We start from the raw sequence: 17179 nt of genomic DNA on the forward strand, positions 1-17179 counted from the left end.
CTATATTTATATTTTTTCACTTACTCATTCATCTTTTTCTCAAACACCAGTGGATGCAATGATGTGTAGTGTAAATTTAAATACTAATTAAAACTAGGGTTACTGTGTACTTAACTAGCATTTATGGTTTGTGTTCTTTTTCTCAAACACTTACACTCTCGTTCATTCTTCTGGCTTTCATTTAATTTATTTGACTCTTGCTTTCTGCACTGCACTCTCCGGGCACCTCAACTTACTGTTTTTCTTCAGTTGTGGTGTGTTGTGAAGCCAGGGGAGAATGCAGTGATAGCGTTTGTGTTGTTAGTATATATAAAGTAATATAAGTTATTATTAACTTTGTATTCTTTCAGCCAATTACATTTGCTCTTTCACTCATTCCCATTCACTCTCTTTCCCTCATGCTAGGTCACTCTCTTTCTTTCACCAAAACTGCCATTTATTCTCTTTTACCATAATTCCTGGTTCACTCATTGTCCAGCCTATTCATTCTGTCTATCATTCTCAGTCATTCATTCTTCTTCTTTCATTCTACATTGCATCCCCTTGCTACTAGCTTACTGATATTTTTCAGCTAATCTACTTCCCTGGTTGCCTGTACATCTCCCTCCCCTACATGATTACTTATTTGGTGTGGGGCCCCAAGTTGCTACACATAGCATGGTAGTCCTGGGGGGGTTTTGTCACGTCAGGTTTCTGTCAGGGTGCAGAACACTGCTATCCTGATGTCTGGGTGCAGTGGGAAAAAGTGGGCAATTTTAACTATTCATTATTGTTTAATTGCTGAGGGGCTGAACTGCCATTCTTTGGGTAGTTCTGTGCATTTTGAATACTCTCTGTGTGAAGAATCTAAAGGCTTTATAATTTTCCACTTCTATGATGAACAGATCTTCTTCTTCCCTGGGAAGGGGGCCAATCTGAGCTATTAGTTGTGTTCTGGTGATAGCATAAATTATATATTCATATAGAATGTGTGCCCTGTCTTGACTCTTGCCACAGGTGCAGTTTGGGTCATCAGTCAGCCCTAAGGAGGTTAGTTTCACCTTTACGGGACATTGTCCTGTCAATATAAATGTTATAAAAAGTCCAGGGGCATACCACTTAGGCGGCTTTGGGCTAACCATTGCCACCCATGGCAGAAACCTTTTGGTAACCAGACCTCTGGTTTCCTGCTCCCACTTTGTTTGCCATAGCTCACGGAGCTTTGTGGTTATTCTTTTTCTTTCAGCATTGAAGATGTTGGCTGTATCAAGGGCTATCCCCAGAAATTCTGTGGGTATGCCCTTTTTAAATCTATAATATAAGCCACTTTTGGCTAAGGTAAAGTTGGAGAGCTCCAGCCAGCAACTGTAGCATAGGTATGCTTACTGTGCAACATGCTCTGGTAATAGTGAATTGTATTGTCCTTTGTATCGATTATAATTTATTCCTATTTCTTACTATGGCTGAGCGGGTGAACCATGCACCGACTCCATAGGTGATATAAGAGGTAGGAACACTGCACAGTATGTGATTGCCTGGGTCTTTCTTTTGAGCACCCCCAGTCCGCTCGACTGATCTAGGCAATCATACATGCATAATTTCTCACTTTCTTCCCCAAGTAGGTCAAATGGGGATAAAAAGTTTATTTGGAATCAAAGACCACGGCAAGATATTTTAGTTCTGTTACCATTTTTATAATTGTTGTGTAAATTTTGATTTGTGGATATGTTCTTATGTCCAAATGGCCTTTTAGAAGTATTTGATTGGTTTTTTCAGGCAATACTTTGAGCATGAGCATTTTTGTCCACTCCTGCAGCTGCAGGAGAGCGGCATTTGATCTTTGCTCTACAACCACTCGCATGTTACCTTTTACAAGGAAATTCATGTCATCTGCAAAGGCCAGGCTTTCCACCGGGCCCAGATCCAAGACCAGAAATTCGTCCAGAAAAATGTTCCAGAACAAAGGGCCAAGGATTGAACCCTGAGAGCAGCCTTTATTCACAGGGCGTGTCAATTCCTGGAACCTTGTGCGTACTGAAACACTTCTGTCTGTAAGGTACCTGTTTACCTTATAGAGGTTTTGTGGGGCATTTACCAGGCAGAGTCTCCTAAAGACACTAGGCCACCAGAATAAGTCAAATGCCCCAGCAAAGTCAATAGAGATTGCCAGCATATATTTCTCCTCTGAGTTTTTAACTGTTCAGTAGTGCATGCATCCTCATAGAGTTGCCCTGCTTAAAACGATACTGATTGTTGCAATGTAAACCTGATTCCGTGTAGTACTAAGTTAATCTATTATATATTAGTCTTTCATATATTTTCCCTAGTACAGGGTGTAGGGCAATTAGTCTATATGATTTGGGATCAGTAGTTTTGAGAAATAATCTTACAGCTTTTTTCCATATTTTTGGGAATATACCTTCTGTTATACAGTTATTATATAGTGCTATTAATTTGTCTGGTGCTATTTCTGCTAATTTTTTGATAAGCTTAACCTCTAAGAGGTCAAAACCTGGGCATTTATTGTTTTTGGTTTTAAATAGTGCTAATTCTAAGTCTTGTATAGTAAACAGAGATTCAATATTGGCATTGTCATACTCAGTGTTTTCTTTTATAATGTCTAGCTGAGTTGGGGAATGATCCCCAGTTTCAGTCTGAATAATACTGTCTAGAATGTTATTTACAGAATCAGCCCAACACAGAGCTGGAGTTCCATCTGGTTTGATGGTAGTTTCCAAGACATCTCCTCTTGGCAGCTTGTTGGTCACTATTCTGTAGACAACTCCCCAAGGGTTGTTGTTTCCAGTAGTTCCCAAGTGCCTCCAACATTTCTTTTTCTTGTCTCTTATGAGGGCTGTATACTGATTCCTGAGAGTCTATAAGAATCTTTCAGTGCATCCACCTCATTTTGTGGCCAAGATGTTCTGCCTCTTTGAAAATTTCTTCTCATCTGGTGCACCATTCTCCTTGAGTATAGTCAGCTCAGGGCACCACCAGGGGACTGCCTGCTTCCTAGGTTTTTTCCATGGAATAGACTGGTTTGCTGTTTTTGTTAAAATGTTTGTCATAGTCAGTGCTTGTTTTTCCAGGCTACAGCTGTCTGATCTAGGCCACTCATTTTCCTGTTTTTGTACTGCTGTATGTTCTGCAAAAAATCTGCCAGTTTGCCTTTTTAAGGCTATACCTTTTGATATTCAACAAGGAGTGTTGGGTTATTAGTAATTACCTGTTTAGTGTGAAGGCAATGGCTCTATGATCCGATGTGTCCAGGCTGGCTGGACACATCATCATCAGCCATTTTCAATCCACTGCAGGATGAAGGGCTCTCCAGCAACTTTCCAGTTCCTTCAATTTTGAGCACTGGCCATCCATTTACTAACCACAAATTTACTACATACCACCATTTACTACCTACTCGTGAATTTCATCTATCCATCTCCGCCTTTGTCTTCCAGGTTTTCTTCTAGCTCCTCTTGGGTACCATTCTGTTATTTTCTTAGTGCATCTGTCATCATGTCTTCGAGCTATGTGTCCTGCCCAAGCCCATTTTAATTCTTTAGTTTTGATAAGAATGTCCTTTACTTGAGTTTGCTGCCTAATCCATGTGTTTCTCTTCTTATCTAACAGTCTGATATAATTCGTTCCATTCTTCGCTGTGTAGTTCTCAGCTTCGCTTCTATTCTTTTGGTGAGTGCCCAAGTTTCACTTCCATAAGTCATGGTGGGGAGTATACATTGGTTCATTATTTTACGTTTCAGACAAACTGGGATATTGCTCTTCAGTATGTGACAATATTTCCTGAATGCTATCCATCCAAAATTTATTCTTCTCTTGACTTCCAGCCATTTATCATTATTATAGCTAATAACTTGTCCTAGATAAATATATGACTCCACCTTTTCAATTACTGCTCCTTCAATCATTATTTCTCTTTCTGTGGCATACTTGTTCTTCATTGCTTTTGTTTTAGCCATATTCATCTTTAGTCCAAAATCCTTACTAACTGTGCATAACTGATTAAGATTTTCCTCTAATTCTTTGGGATCGTGGCTTATGACCACAATGTCATCTGCAAATCATAAATGGTTTATGTACTCTCCATTCACATTGACTCCTTTCTGCGACTCTGAAAGCTTCCTTAAGGGCAGCAGTAAACAGCTTCGGAGATATTGTGTCTCCTTGTTGAACTCCTTTCTCGATTTTAAATTTCCTGCTGTCTTTGTCTAGTCTAAAAAAGGAGGTAGCACTCTCATATGTTTTCTTCAAAATCATAATATGTGGGATCCCTATGCCTTGTCTTTCCAGTGCCCGAAACATTGCCTTATGCTGTATGGAGTCAAATGCCTTTTCATAATCCACAAACGCCAGGCATAATGTGATCCATAGTTGAGAATTCTGTACTAAAGCCAGCTTGCTCTTTCGGTTGATTCTCATCAAGTATTCTTTCTAATCTGTTAGTAATGACCCTTCTGAACAACTTGTAGATGTGGGATAACAAGCTAATTGGTCTATAACTTCCAATTTCTGATTTATCTCCTTTTTTATGCAGCAAAACTATGATTGCATTATTCCACTGCTTAGGCATCAACACCTTTTCTAATGCACTTTGTGAAGAGTCTTGCCAGTTTTTGTGTTATGTCTCTTCCTCCTAATTTTAACAACTCTACAGTAACTTCATCTTCCCACGGGGCTTTCTGATTCTTCATTTTCTTCAATGCATGTTCTACCTCATCAGGAAGAATATTGGGAATGTCGTATGTGTTGCTACTTCGCAATCCATCTTGCCCACTGCTGGCATTATTCCTTTGCTCCTTGTATAATTCTCTATAGTAGTCTTCTGCTATTTGAATTATGCCTTCTCTGCTGTTTATAAGTACACCATCACTATTCTTCAGTTTCAGTATCATTTGTCTTTCTGCATTACTGCACATGGCTGCTGATTTAAATCCTTTGTTTTCCCTTAATGCTTGTTCTACTTTTCTTGTGTTAAATCTTCTTATGTCCTCTCTGAGTCTCTTTCTAATGGCTTTGCCTAACTCAGTATACTCAATTTTCTCCCTGTTAGTGTTTTTCTTGCATTAGCATTAGTAGAGGCATATGATGCAAGAAAGCAAGCGTATGCAGCATCAGCCAAAAAAAAAAAAAAAAGAAAAGAAAACCACTTCCACTTCACCCCTCTGTTCGTTTGAAATACCTGTCCAGCTGAGCCTTAAATTTATTTAGGCTATCAACTTCAACAACAAGGGATGGAAGTCTTTTCCACCAACCAACTACCCGCTGGCTAAAGACAAATTTCCGTACATCTATCCTACATCTGTCTTTCCTCAATTTGAATTTATGCCCTCCCAGGTGATTATTCTAAGCAAGAGGCAGTATCCCATCAGCATTGAGCATGCTCAAACCATTCAAGGCTTTGTACACCTCTATCAGATCACCTCGCCGGTGCCTAGTCTCCAGACATTGTAATTTGCAAAACTTAAGCCTTTCTTCGTGAGAGCAACCCTTCGTTCCATTCACTAACCTTGTTGCCCCTCTCTGTACTCGTTCCAGCAGCTCTACATCCTCCTTGAAATGAGGCCTCCAGACCTGTATACAGTACTCAAGGTGTGGCCTGACCATTGCCTTATACAAGGGAATAATCACCTCCCTATCCCTGCTAGAAAAATTCCTGTATATCATTGATAAGACACCATGAGCTACTCTTGCAGCCAGTCTGCACTGTTTAGAGAACTTCATATCTGCCCGCACAATTACCCCCAGGTCCTTTTCATTCTCCACCACTGTCAGGGTAGTACCACAGAGTTGATAAGTTGCTCTGGGGTTGCTGTTTCCCATATGTAGTACTTTACATTTGCCAATGTTAAACTTCATTTGCCACCTCAGCCCATCTGCTCAACCTTTCCAGATCCTCTTGCAGCAGCATAGCGTCAGTAGCGTCCTTAACACCCCTGCCAACCTTTGTATCGTCTGCAAACTTGGACATTAAGCTTGATATACCAACATCAGTATCATTTATAAATACAGAAAACAACAATGGACCCAACACTGAACCCTGAGGGTCTCCACTAATAACATTAGTCCACGATGAGCAGTGTCCATTAATTACCACTCACTGCCTTCTGCCACTCAACCATCCCTTTATCCATAGCAACAATTTGCCACCAATGCCACACTGCTCCAATTTGTGCAGCAGTCTTCCATGTGCAAGAGTATCAAAAGCCTTTCTAAGATCCAAATATATAATATCAAAGTTATTCCCTGCATCCAATTCTTTTGTGACTACATCATAGTATCCAATCAAATTGGTCAGGCAAGACCTTCCCTTGCTCTTCATTTGTCGTCTTCGATTCATCATGACAAGTGTTTCTTGACTAATTTTTTTCTTCTTTGGATTTCTTTTCCCTATAGGTTTCTTGGGCTTTATCACTTCCAGAAAGTTGTAATATTCCTCGTCGATATCTTGGTCCTGAGCATTCTGCAGAAGCTCAAACTTTTTCTTAAGTTCCAGTACATACTGCTTTTTCTCCTCTTCTGTTATCTCAAAGACCTTTGTATTATTTACTTGAGTCAGTTTTTTCCTTTCCTACATCTATATCAAGTGTACATCTTACCATTTTGTGATCACTTCCAACATTTACCTTATTCAGGATGGTAACATCATTCACAATATATCTTCTGTTAGTGAGGATGAAGTCGATTAGTTGTTAAGCCAAGTTCATTGGTTGTTAATCCATTTGGACTCTTCCATGTCCATTTTCTGTTCACCCTTTTCTTGAAAAAAGTGTTCATTACTGACCGCCCTTGAGATTCTGCAAATTCTACAAATCTTTCACCTCTTTCATTTCTTTCACCAATTACAAAATTTCCTATAGTTCCCCTTTCTGCACTGTTTTGTCTTTTTCCAACCTTAGCATTGACGTCCCCCATAATAATAGTGTAGTGGATTTTCTGCTCGTCTAGAAGACTCTCAATTGCTGTGTACATTTCTTCAACCTCTTCATCATCATGGCTCGATGTTGGTGCATAAATCATTATAACCTTTAGCTTGTACCTCTTAGAAATCTTGAGTATTAGTCTTGACACCCTTTGTGATGTACTTTTGAATTCCAAAATGTTGTTTTTAAAATCTTTATGGACCAGAAACCCAACTCCACCTTCACTCCTTTCACTGTTTCCATTGGTGTTCAGCAGATTTCCACTTGATAAACTTGTAAGTGATTAATTTTGTCTTGTTTCAGCCAAACCGATGATAGCCCAATTCACATTTTCTAATTCCTTTTCCAGCTCTAACATGCTGTCTTTACTGATGAGTGATCTTACGTTATAACAGGCCAAGTTCAGTTTCCTTGCATGGCAGCCTGGTCATACCCAGAGATTCTTAGCACCCTCTGCTTCCACTCTGATCCTCTCGCTGCCGTAAGGGGGGGGGAGTGAAAGCTGGTAGGGACTGAGGGCCATTTGTTTTGTTGTGCTGTCATATGCTGGAGGGTTTGGTCTTTTCCTCTTCACGCTGACCATGCGTCTTGAAGAGAACCACTTCACACGTTCATTGCCACCTGAGTGATTTAATAGGGATTAACATCGAGATGTCTTCCTAAAATCCACTCATGCATTAAAATGCATGAGTGGATTTTAGGAAGACAGGCCAACCAGACTTCTCCTAAATCTTCTGTATTAGAGAGATATTGGATCCATCAATGTTTTAGGCTGGGTGTCTGATAACACACAGGATACCTGTTCTCCTCTAAGGACACACCAGTCTGTAATTTTATAAGCTATTGAATTGGTGGCAAGAGGAACATCAATGTCACTCTCCCACATGGTACTGCTAAAAGTTGGTAAGTTATTAGGTTGATTTATCACTTGAAAGAGTGAGGTAGCTATGAAATCTGACAATACCTGGCCACTGTGTGTGTGTGTGTGTGTGTGTGTGTGTGTGTGTGTGTGTGTGTGTGTGTGTGTGTGTGTGTGTGTGTGTGTGTGTGTGTGTGTGTGTGTGTGTGTGCACGCTCTGTCTTCTGTACAGCTATGCCATAAGGCTGACCGGCAGTTGACATCAGCACACACACACACTATGATATTTGCTCTAGGCAGCAGGTCTGTGACTGCTTGTAAATATTCTATTGTAGGATTTATATCTTCACCAGGTCTGGAATAAAGGGAGATAACATAGAACTGTCCCACAGCACTAGTGATATGAGCACATACTGCCATTGGGGAGCAGAGACGACCCACCTCTTTGTGACCCACCTTTTTGTGACTGTAAGGTCAGTGTTTTTAACTACTATTGCTGTAGAAGGGACACCTGAGATGTATTTTATGATTTTGTAGTTCCTTGGGTATCCTTGAACCCTACTCATATGTGTGTATGGTTCTTGGAGCACCAAGATGTCTATGTCATTTTCTTCTAATTTGAGCTTGATCTGATCTACAACAGCTCTTGCTCTTTGAGCATTCAATTGGACGAGATTTTGAGCCCTAGCTACATGTCCCAGATTGTATACCATTTTACCATTTTTTTATAGTAGGGGCATTTGTCGTTGTTGTTGTACTGGGGTTTTTTGGCACAAGGGCCTCTTGGGCCATATTGTGCCTGTTCAGGATTTGTTTGTCACTTTGATCACAGTCTATCATACAGATTTATGTGCTTCAAATAATTAAACAGTTCCTCGAAATTTGCTTCATTGCCAAGAATATGAAATAAGGTTAAGGGTTCCTTTAAGTTGGACAGGGAGCTAAAGCTTGATTTTCTGACTGTTGAAAGTTGGGGACATTCTATGAGGATGTGTTTTATTGTTAGCTGCGACTGACAAAAGAAACACTGAGGAGGATTCTCTCCCATAAGCAAAAACAGGTGAGTTGGGTGCGAATGGCCGATGCGGAGCCTTGCTAGAATCACTTCTTGTCGCCTGCTTCTCCTGGAACTAGATGTCCACAGTTCTGGCTCTTTTTTTATCTGCAGTAGTTTATTATTGGTTTGAGTTTTCCAAAGGAGAGACTATTGTTTCCTGCATGTTGTTTTAATGACAGATTTGTGATCGGTGTAGGGAACTTTTATTTGTCTGGAAGATCCAGAGTCGGTATGCTTTGCAGCAGCATCCGCATGTTCATTGCCTGAAATGCCAACATGACCAGGGATCCAGCAGAAGGTAACCTTCTGATTGACTGTTTGATAGTGAAATAACTTAGATCGGATCTCTTTAAGAATAGGGTGAGAGGGACAAAAAGTACATTGAATGGCAGTGATTGCGCTTAAGGAGTCTGAATATATCAAGGATTCCTTGATATGGTACTTGTTTATATTATCTAGAGCCAGTTTTATTGCGAATAATTCTGCAGTATAAATACTGCATTCGGTGGGAAGAGAAACAGCTACTGAGAAGTTGGAAGAGACTGCTGCAGCACCTATGGCTGTATCTGTTTTGGAGCCATCAGTATAGATATGTACTTTTGCTGAATTTTCCAAGGAATGCGATTTATGGAGCTGTTGAAAATTTGTATTAGCCAGGGATGTCTTCCCCCATCTTAAAAATAAATTGTCACAGAGAGGTACGAATTCAGTCCAGGGAGGTTCGGGAGTACCAAGGTCTTGGAAGACATTCTGAAAATTAATGTTCCAACTGATCATGAGCTCTTGCAGTCGAAGCCCTGCTGGGCGATTCTCATTAGGTTTGTTTTGATATAGTATGGTGTATTTAGGGTCGAAAAAGTGCTGCCAGCTAGGATGTGATGGAATACTCTTAATCTTTAGTGCATAGTTACATAATAAGGATTTTCTCCTTAGGTGCAGTGGAGGTTCATTTGCCTCAATATACAGGCTGTGGATCAGAGATGTTCTAAAGGCTCCCACAGCTATCCTAAGGGCACTATGCTGTATGGTGTTCAGACGTAATAGGGAACTGTTCCTAGCGGAGTCATAGACAGGTGATCCATAATCTAAGCGTGATCTTATTAAAGCTCTATAGAGATGAAGAAGAGAGCTACTGTCAGCACCCCAGGACATGGCGGAAACGGCTCTTAGGATGTTCAGTTTTTTAAGACACGTGGTTCGAAGGTAAGATATATGGGAAGCAAAATTAAGTTTATTATCTAAATGTAGCCCCAACAGACGAAAATTGTTAGTGACAGGTATCAGGCTGTTTTTTAAAAATATTTCTGGATCCGGGTGGAGTTTTCGTTTTTTACAAAAGTGAATTGCAGTGGATTTTTTTTCGGCTAAAGAATAACCATTCCGCAGTGCCCACGATTCTATTTTAGCTATGGAAACTTGAAGTTGTCTTTCAATGATGTTCATAGTTTGGGATTGACAGGAGATAATGAGGTCATCGGCAAACATGTACGATTCTACTGTATTTGGTACTTCCCGTGTCACGTTTGTAATTCTTGCTGCAAATAATGTTGGACTTAGAATAGAACCCTACGGTACACCCTCCTCTTGTTCAAATGATTTGGATAAATTGTTCATATACCTTACCTGAAACGTTCTGTTGCATAGAAAATTTTGTATAAATTGAGGTAACTGACCTCTCAAGCCGAAAGAATGGAGATCTTTTAGTACACCATATCGCCAGGTGGTATCGAAGGCTTTCTCAATATCGAGATTAATCATGACTAGATGTTCTCTCTTATAAAGGCATTTCGGATGTTTGCCTCAGCTTTTATCATCACATCTAGCGTGGACCGGTTCTTTCGAAATCCATACTGGCTGCTGTTTAGTAGGTTGTTTGCTTCCAGGGACCACGTTAGCCGCCTGTGAACCATTTTTTCAAGGACTTTTCCTAGACAACTAGTCAGTGAAATTGGCTTGTAGTTATGCGGAAAGGTATGATCCTTTCCTGGCTTCGGGAAGGCTAGAACAATTGAGTGGCCAGGAGAGTGGGTAGGTATTTTCTAAGAAAATACGGTTGTAATATTTTAACAATGTTGTTTTTGCTCTGTTGTCAAGTTGCTTTAACATTATATAATAGACCCCATCTGGACCAGCAGCACTATTGGGTGTTTTATTGAGTGACCCTACTAATTCTGCTAATGTGAATGGATGGTATGGATGTGAAACTGCCGCAGAAAAATTAATCTTACGCTTTTCTGCAGATTCTTTAATTCTTTGAAAGGTTGGGTTAAAGGTGGATATTGCTGATATGCTGGCAAATGATTCCGCTAAGGCATTTGCTATTTCTGCTGGTGATGACAACTCCTTCCCTTCCCAATTTAGTATTGTAGTTGGACATATTTGCCATTGAGCATTTGAATTTTCCTCCAAATGATTCTACTATCTGTGTCCTTATTTATACTTGAGGAGAAGCTGATCCAGGCTTCTTTCTTTGCATTTCTTCTTATTTTGCAGAACTTGGCTCTCAGTCTTTTGAAGTTAATTAGGTTACTAGTTGTGGGGAATTTACGAAATAAATTCCAAGATCTGTTTTTTTTCCCGTTTCGCATGCGTACAATCTTGGTTCCACCAGTAGTTACTGTGTTTCCATTTCCCCGGTAAAGATTTTGGTATTGCAATGGTGGCAGCTAGTAATATTTGAGTAGTAATGTGTTCAGTGACATTTTCTATGGTCTGAGATTGTATAATTTTATCATCTAATTGAACATGAGAGGCATATTCACTCCAGTGTGCCCTACAGAATATCCAAATGGAGCGACGTGGGGAAGGGGAGTTTGCTCGTGTTTGGAGTTTGCAGAGAATTGGCAGGTGATCACTGTTCATTGGATTGTCAAGAACAGACCACTCTATAATAGTATATAAGGAGGGAGAACAGATCGAGAGATCTATTGAACTCATGGATCCAGTCGAAAAATGAATGTAGGTTGGCTCGCCAGTATTTAAAATGGTGAGTTGATAAGCATCAAGAAAGGATTCTATTAGCTTACCTCTCTTGTCAATTGTTGGAGATCCCCACAGCGAATGATGTGCATTGAAGTCTCCGAGCAAGCAGAACGGAGATGGTAGCTGGTCTATTAGATTTTCTAGGTCGTCTAAAGTGAATAAGAAATTAGGAGGGATATATATTGACACTATTGTAAGAGTGATGCCAATTACAATACGCACTGCCACTGCTTCAAAAGGGGTCTGAAGAGCAATATGTTTCGATGGAACGTTGTTTCTAACAAGAATTGCCACTCCTCCACGGGCTGTCGAGTCTATTCTCCTATCTCGTCTGAAGATGGTGTAATTTTTAATGGTGGGACACACTCGTGCATTTAAGTAGGTTTCCTGTAGGGCTATGCCTGCTAGATCATACCGGTCGATGAGATCATATAAATCGTCTTTTGTATTGCGAAAGCCTCTACAATTCCATTGGAGGAATCTTTCCATTAAGTGGTTTTGTTGTTTATTTTTGTTTCTGACTGCTTTTTAGTTGAAACTTGCTTGGATCGATCCAATTTCCCTTTCTCTTTTTTTGGAAAGTAGGGACGTGTGACATCCATCTCATCAGTCGCATGCAGTTCTAATATACCATCATCTGATTAATTGCGTTGGTCAACATCCATGCCCGTAGCAACTGGTGGGTTCAGAACTTTAGTTTCTGCCACTTTTGGTTTTGCTGTTTGAGGCACGTCAGTTGGAATGATAATTGGGGTGTTACTGGCTCGTTCAGCTTTTTGCTGTGAAGAACACTGTTTGGAAGCAGAGAGCAAGGAACGTGCCCAATCGGCGATGGATATATTTGGAGGAACTGTAACATCTGTTTGAATACCTACTGACTGAAATTGTTTAGCAGCAGTGGCATATGTACGCTTTGGTTCTGTTATGAGTATTTGTCTTCTTGCCTCTGAGTATGTGACTTTATTCTCGACTTTATATTTTTGGATTTTTTTCCCTTGTTTCCATAGTTCGCATATTTTGGAAAAAGCTGGGTGATTACCTTTACAGTTTGGGCAATGAGAAGTAGCAGTGCATTCAGATTGATTATGATCCTTTGATCCACAATTTGGACATATTGCCTCACCTCTACATGCAGTTTGGGAGTGTCCATATTTTTGGCACTTATAGCACCTGATTGGATTCGGGATGTAAGGACGCACACGGCAATGAGGATAGGAGAACTAAAAGTGAGTATTATACTCCTTGCGGGAACAAGAATACCATCTTTCCGAGTCAGGATTCTCCTTGCTTGGATTACTTTTTGTTCTTGAAGCTCTTGGACTATTTCCTCTTCTGATACATTTACTAAGTCCCATTCTGCAATTACACCCTTCGAGGAGTTTAGAGTGGCATGGGGAGTGACTTTTATTGGTTGTCCACCAAAGGTAGTCTGCTTTAATAACTTTGCAGAGTGTTGAGCTTTACTGGTCTCTACAAGAATATCCCCGGACTGAAGTCACCTTACCATTTTCGGTGAACCTGCAGCAGACTCAATACATTTTTGTATAAGGAATGGCGATAACTTACTCAGAAGCTGCTCTGAGAGAGAGTGTAGAATGAGGAATGATGGTATCTCCTCTTGAGGGGTTGTTCTCAGCCTCTTGGGTTGAGAGAAGTCATTATCATTGTCATTTATATTGTCTCGTCTTGAGCTCAATGGCTCTATAGGTGGATATATATTTTTATCCATCTTTGCTCCTTTCAGCCCTGGGAGAGTGAATTTCTCCTCCCAGGTTACCAGCCCCGCCACGGGGAGGCAGGAGCAGTGCCGCTAGAGTGACCAAGCGGTATAAAAGTTAGTACGTTAATTTAAAGGAAAAAAGAAGAAAGGTGTTTTTCCTTTCTTAAACTAGCTTACGATTTGTAAGACTAAGTTGCCTAATAACAGGAAAGTAAGAAAACTTTTATAACTGAAACAGAACTATATCTTTGAGAAAACGCTCTAATAATCACTCAGGAAATTGCTTGATCACTATAACGCTTGGCACCCGGGGCCGGGGCATTTATCATCCCTAATGCTGTGTGCATAGTCAGTCAGCAGTGCTGCCTTGCAGGTAGCACATTTTGGCTGAGACTTATTTTTGCAGCTTTTGTAATCATGAAAACTCTGTTTTGTGTGTTCAACTCTATGACTCTCTGCTCCAAGACCATCCAACAATTGAATATCTGTAGTCTTGTTGCAGACGTTATTCTATTTGTTTGCTTGTGTTTGTTTGTATGTGGAGGATGTCTTCTAAGTAAAGTTTTAACTCTTTAATTTGTTTGATTGGGTCTTGAATCTGGTTAATAGTTTCAAACCTTATTTCCTCTTCTGTTTTGTTCTCTGTATTTTTATTACAATCTTTTTCTTTGTAGTCTTTATTTTCTGTTTGATTTCTCCCTCTTTTTTTTTTTTTTTGTTTGCCCTTTTCATACCAAGGGGGCCTGGGGGACATGCTTCAGGGGTTTGTTATTTATTTCCTTGTTATTGTTGGGGGTTCTTTCCCTTAAAACTCTGATATCTGAGTCTGGGATATCCTCTATATTTAAGTCAGGACTGTCTCCTGGTTTCTGCATTTTTTTTGCCCATATTTAAGTCCTATTCAGTCATTCTGTCCATATTATATTGTTTCTTCTGTTGGGAAAAATAATTTGATGTGTCTGGTTCAAAATTAGACCTGTTATAACCCAAATAATGGAATTTCCTGTTTTTGGCAAGAAAATCACCTTGAACAAAGGAAACTATCTTAAAAACTAAAAGTTTCTTAAATCAATTACTAGATCTAAGCTTTCCATTAAAGATAACTAGTTTTCTGTCTAATATAGTTAAGAATTTTGGGCCCTTGAGGCGTAGACAAGTCAAGGGTTTTGACAGTAAGATTGCTACTGCTAGTGCTATAGCAATTGCACCATGCAGAAATACACTCAAAAACAAAAATATATATGAACCATCAAGAACAAAACTCTTACCTCAAATAAATTATTTCTCTTCATCTATGGTTACATTAAGAATCAAGAGATCCATGTTAAGTGCTTCAAGAAAATACACAATCCAGGTCAGTTGTCCTATGATCAACATCCGCCCATGATGGTCGAATAGTGGGAGGTCCTATAACTGTGTAGGTAGATTACGTACCAGAAAGCTGAGTGCTACCGATCTTTCGGCATCAAATCACAATTTCAGCTGGAGTTGGCATCCGTTTAGCATTGACCTCAATCGCATAGTATGTTCAAATTAATACTGATTGAGATCAGCGAGCAATACCATACAGTACCACGAGAATCGCTTAAATTTTATCCGGGCGATCAGTTAAATTCACCGGGCGATACACCTGTGTGATAAGTCCTGGGGAGAACACTGCACACGGTGAACAGTATTTTATTATGGAGAATCCATCGTAAAGTGATTTTATTGTACAGTGAACCAATTGTAAAGTGGAGGTCCACTGTATGTTAAAATGTACATTCTATTTCCTTAAAAATAGTTTCTTTTTTTCTTTTTTTTTTATATAATAAATTTTGCTTTCCCTCTTGAGAAACCAGCAGTAATCTCCCATCACGGCAGTATCCCAGAAACCTTAGTACTGCTCTTTCGTGAAGGAGCAGTAATAAGGTTGCCGAAATGATGAAAGCATTCCCTTTGCTCATCACTTACATCAGCCAAATTTTAAGACAGGAAAAAATGGAGATGGAAATGAAAACAATGAATTTTTAAAAACATTCAGCAGCCATATCATTATAATATTCCAGTAAAATTGACACCAGAGATTTATAATTATCTTCTTTCCTTCCTCAAAGAAATCCAAGCACAACTGCTTTAAACATTCACCAAGCATCCTCTTGCTTTATTTCACCTTTAAAGAGTTTATTTTAGGCCAAGAGAAAATTCCTTCTTTCAGTTTTGGAAGCCATGTTAAATTGAGAATTGATATTAAATTTGAAATCGTGTTAAATTGAGAATTCGTGTTAAATTTGAAGTTGTGTTAAATTGAGAATTCTTGTTAAATTTGAAGTGATGTTAAATTGAGAATTCATATTAAATTTGAAGTCATGTTAAATTGAGAATTATTCCTGTTAAATTTTAAGTCATGTTAAATTTGATATCATGTAAAATTGAAAATTTGTGTTAAATTTTAATTCATGTTAAATTGAGAATTCATGTTAAAGTCATTTGAAGTCCTGTTAAATTTTAAGTCATGTTAAATTGAGAAACACTTAATATGATAGCATAGCTTAATTTATTATGGTACTCACCTTTTTTTATAATCTGCAATTGATGTTTGAATAGGGTGGATGATAATTTTAATTTAAATTAGGAGTAAGTAAGTTGGGGTTTAAAAACAAAGTTAAAATATGCATAAGGAGGTAGAAGTGCATGTCTTCGTCCTTGGTTGTCAATATTAAAGTTGAAAATAAATGGTTAATACTGGAGGCCAATAGCCATAACAAGTGGCTTTCGTTATCCACGTCTTCAGTTGGCAATGATGGGTTGAGAGTGAAAGCGTGTATTTAAGAAAGCTAAGTTCCCATGATGCTCTTGGTTACATGTGGAAATCCCAGGTGCATGAGATTCCAAGTCAGTGCAATGTTGTAAGGTAGTTTGGTATTTAATACTTGGAGACTGGAATGGCGCCGGAACCATTCTATGACTAGGGCTTCATATTGAAGATTTTAAAACTGGATTTTAATTTGATAATGGGAATGGCTGAGTCTACTAAGGGGATGTGATTGTGAGATTGAACATGTGATGCTAGTTCTGTGTTGGTTTGGCCTGTCTTAAAACTATTGTAGTGGTAGTACGCACTTGTGTTTGATGTTTTAGTAGAACCATATTTGGAAGTTGTGCTACCAATGTAACATGCATTGCAGCTAGGTTGACATTTTATTAGGTAAATAATATTGTTCATATTGCTGATATGATATTTTTGAGTGTCTTTGTATGAATTAAATAATGAGCCAAGTTTATTATAAGTTGAGAATGTGAGGGTGATGTCGGTACCTTTGAATATGCGGCGGAACTGATTGTAAAAATTACTATGGTAAGGTAGTATAATACGTAGATTATTATTAGAGATGTGTTTGGGTGTTAATATTGTTAATATTATTTTGGACGGTGAAAAAGGTTTGTTGAATTAATTGAGTAGGGTACCTTCTAGATATGAATTTTGTTGTAAGATATTAAAGTTCATGATTGAGATCGTTTTGTGTAGAACTGTATTTTATAGCATTGTAAATCTGATTATAAAGAACGGCTTTTTTTATGTTAAGGGGGGAGGTGCGAATCAAAATGTAGGTACTTGCCAGTATGGGTATTTTTTCTAAAATTTCTTGTTCCTAGTTTGGTGTCAT

General features: G+C 39.0%; 1 protein-coding gene across 1 annotated transcript in view; it reads right to left on the reverse strand.

Annotated features, from left to right (window-relative positions):
• The window catches only part of LOC150091667 (dual specificity protein phosphatase CDC14C-like), a 481702-nt gene that overhangs the window by 308930 nt on the left and 155593 nt on the right, over window positions 1–17179 (reverse strand). The window lies entirely within an intron of this gene.

Source organism: Mastigoproctus giganteus, chromosome 1, assembly GCF_048544385.1.
Source record: "Mastigoproctus giganteus isolate SK-2022 chromosome 1, ASM4854438v1, whole genome shotgun sequence".
NCBI classification, from domain to species: domain Eukaryota; kingdom Metazoa; phylum Arthropoda; class Arachnida; order Uropygi; family Thelyphonidae; genus Mastigoproctus; species Mastigoproctus giganteus.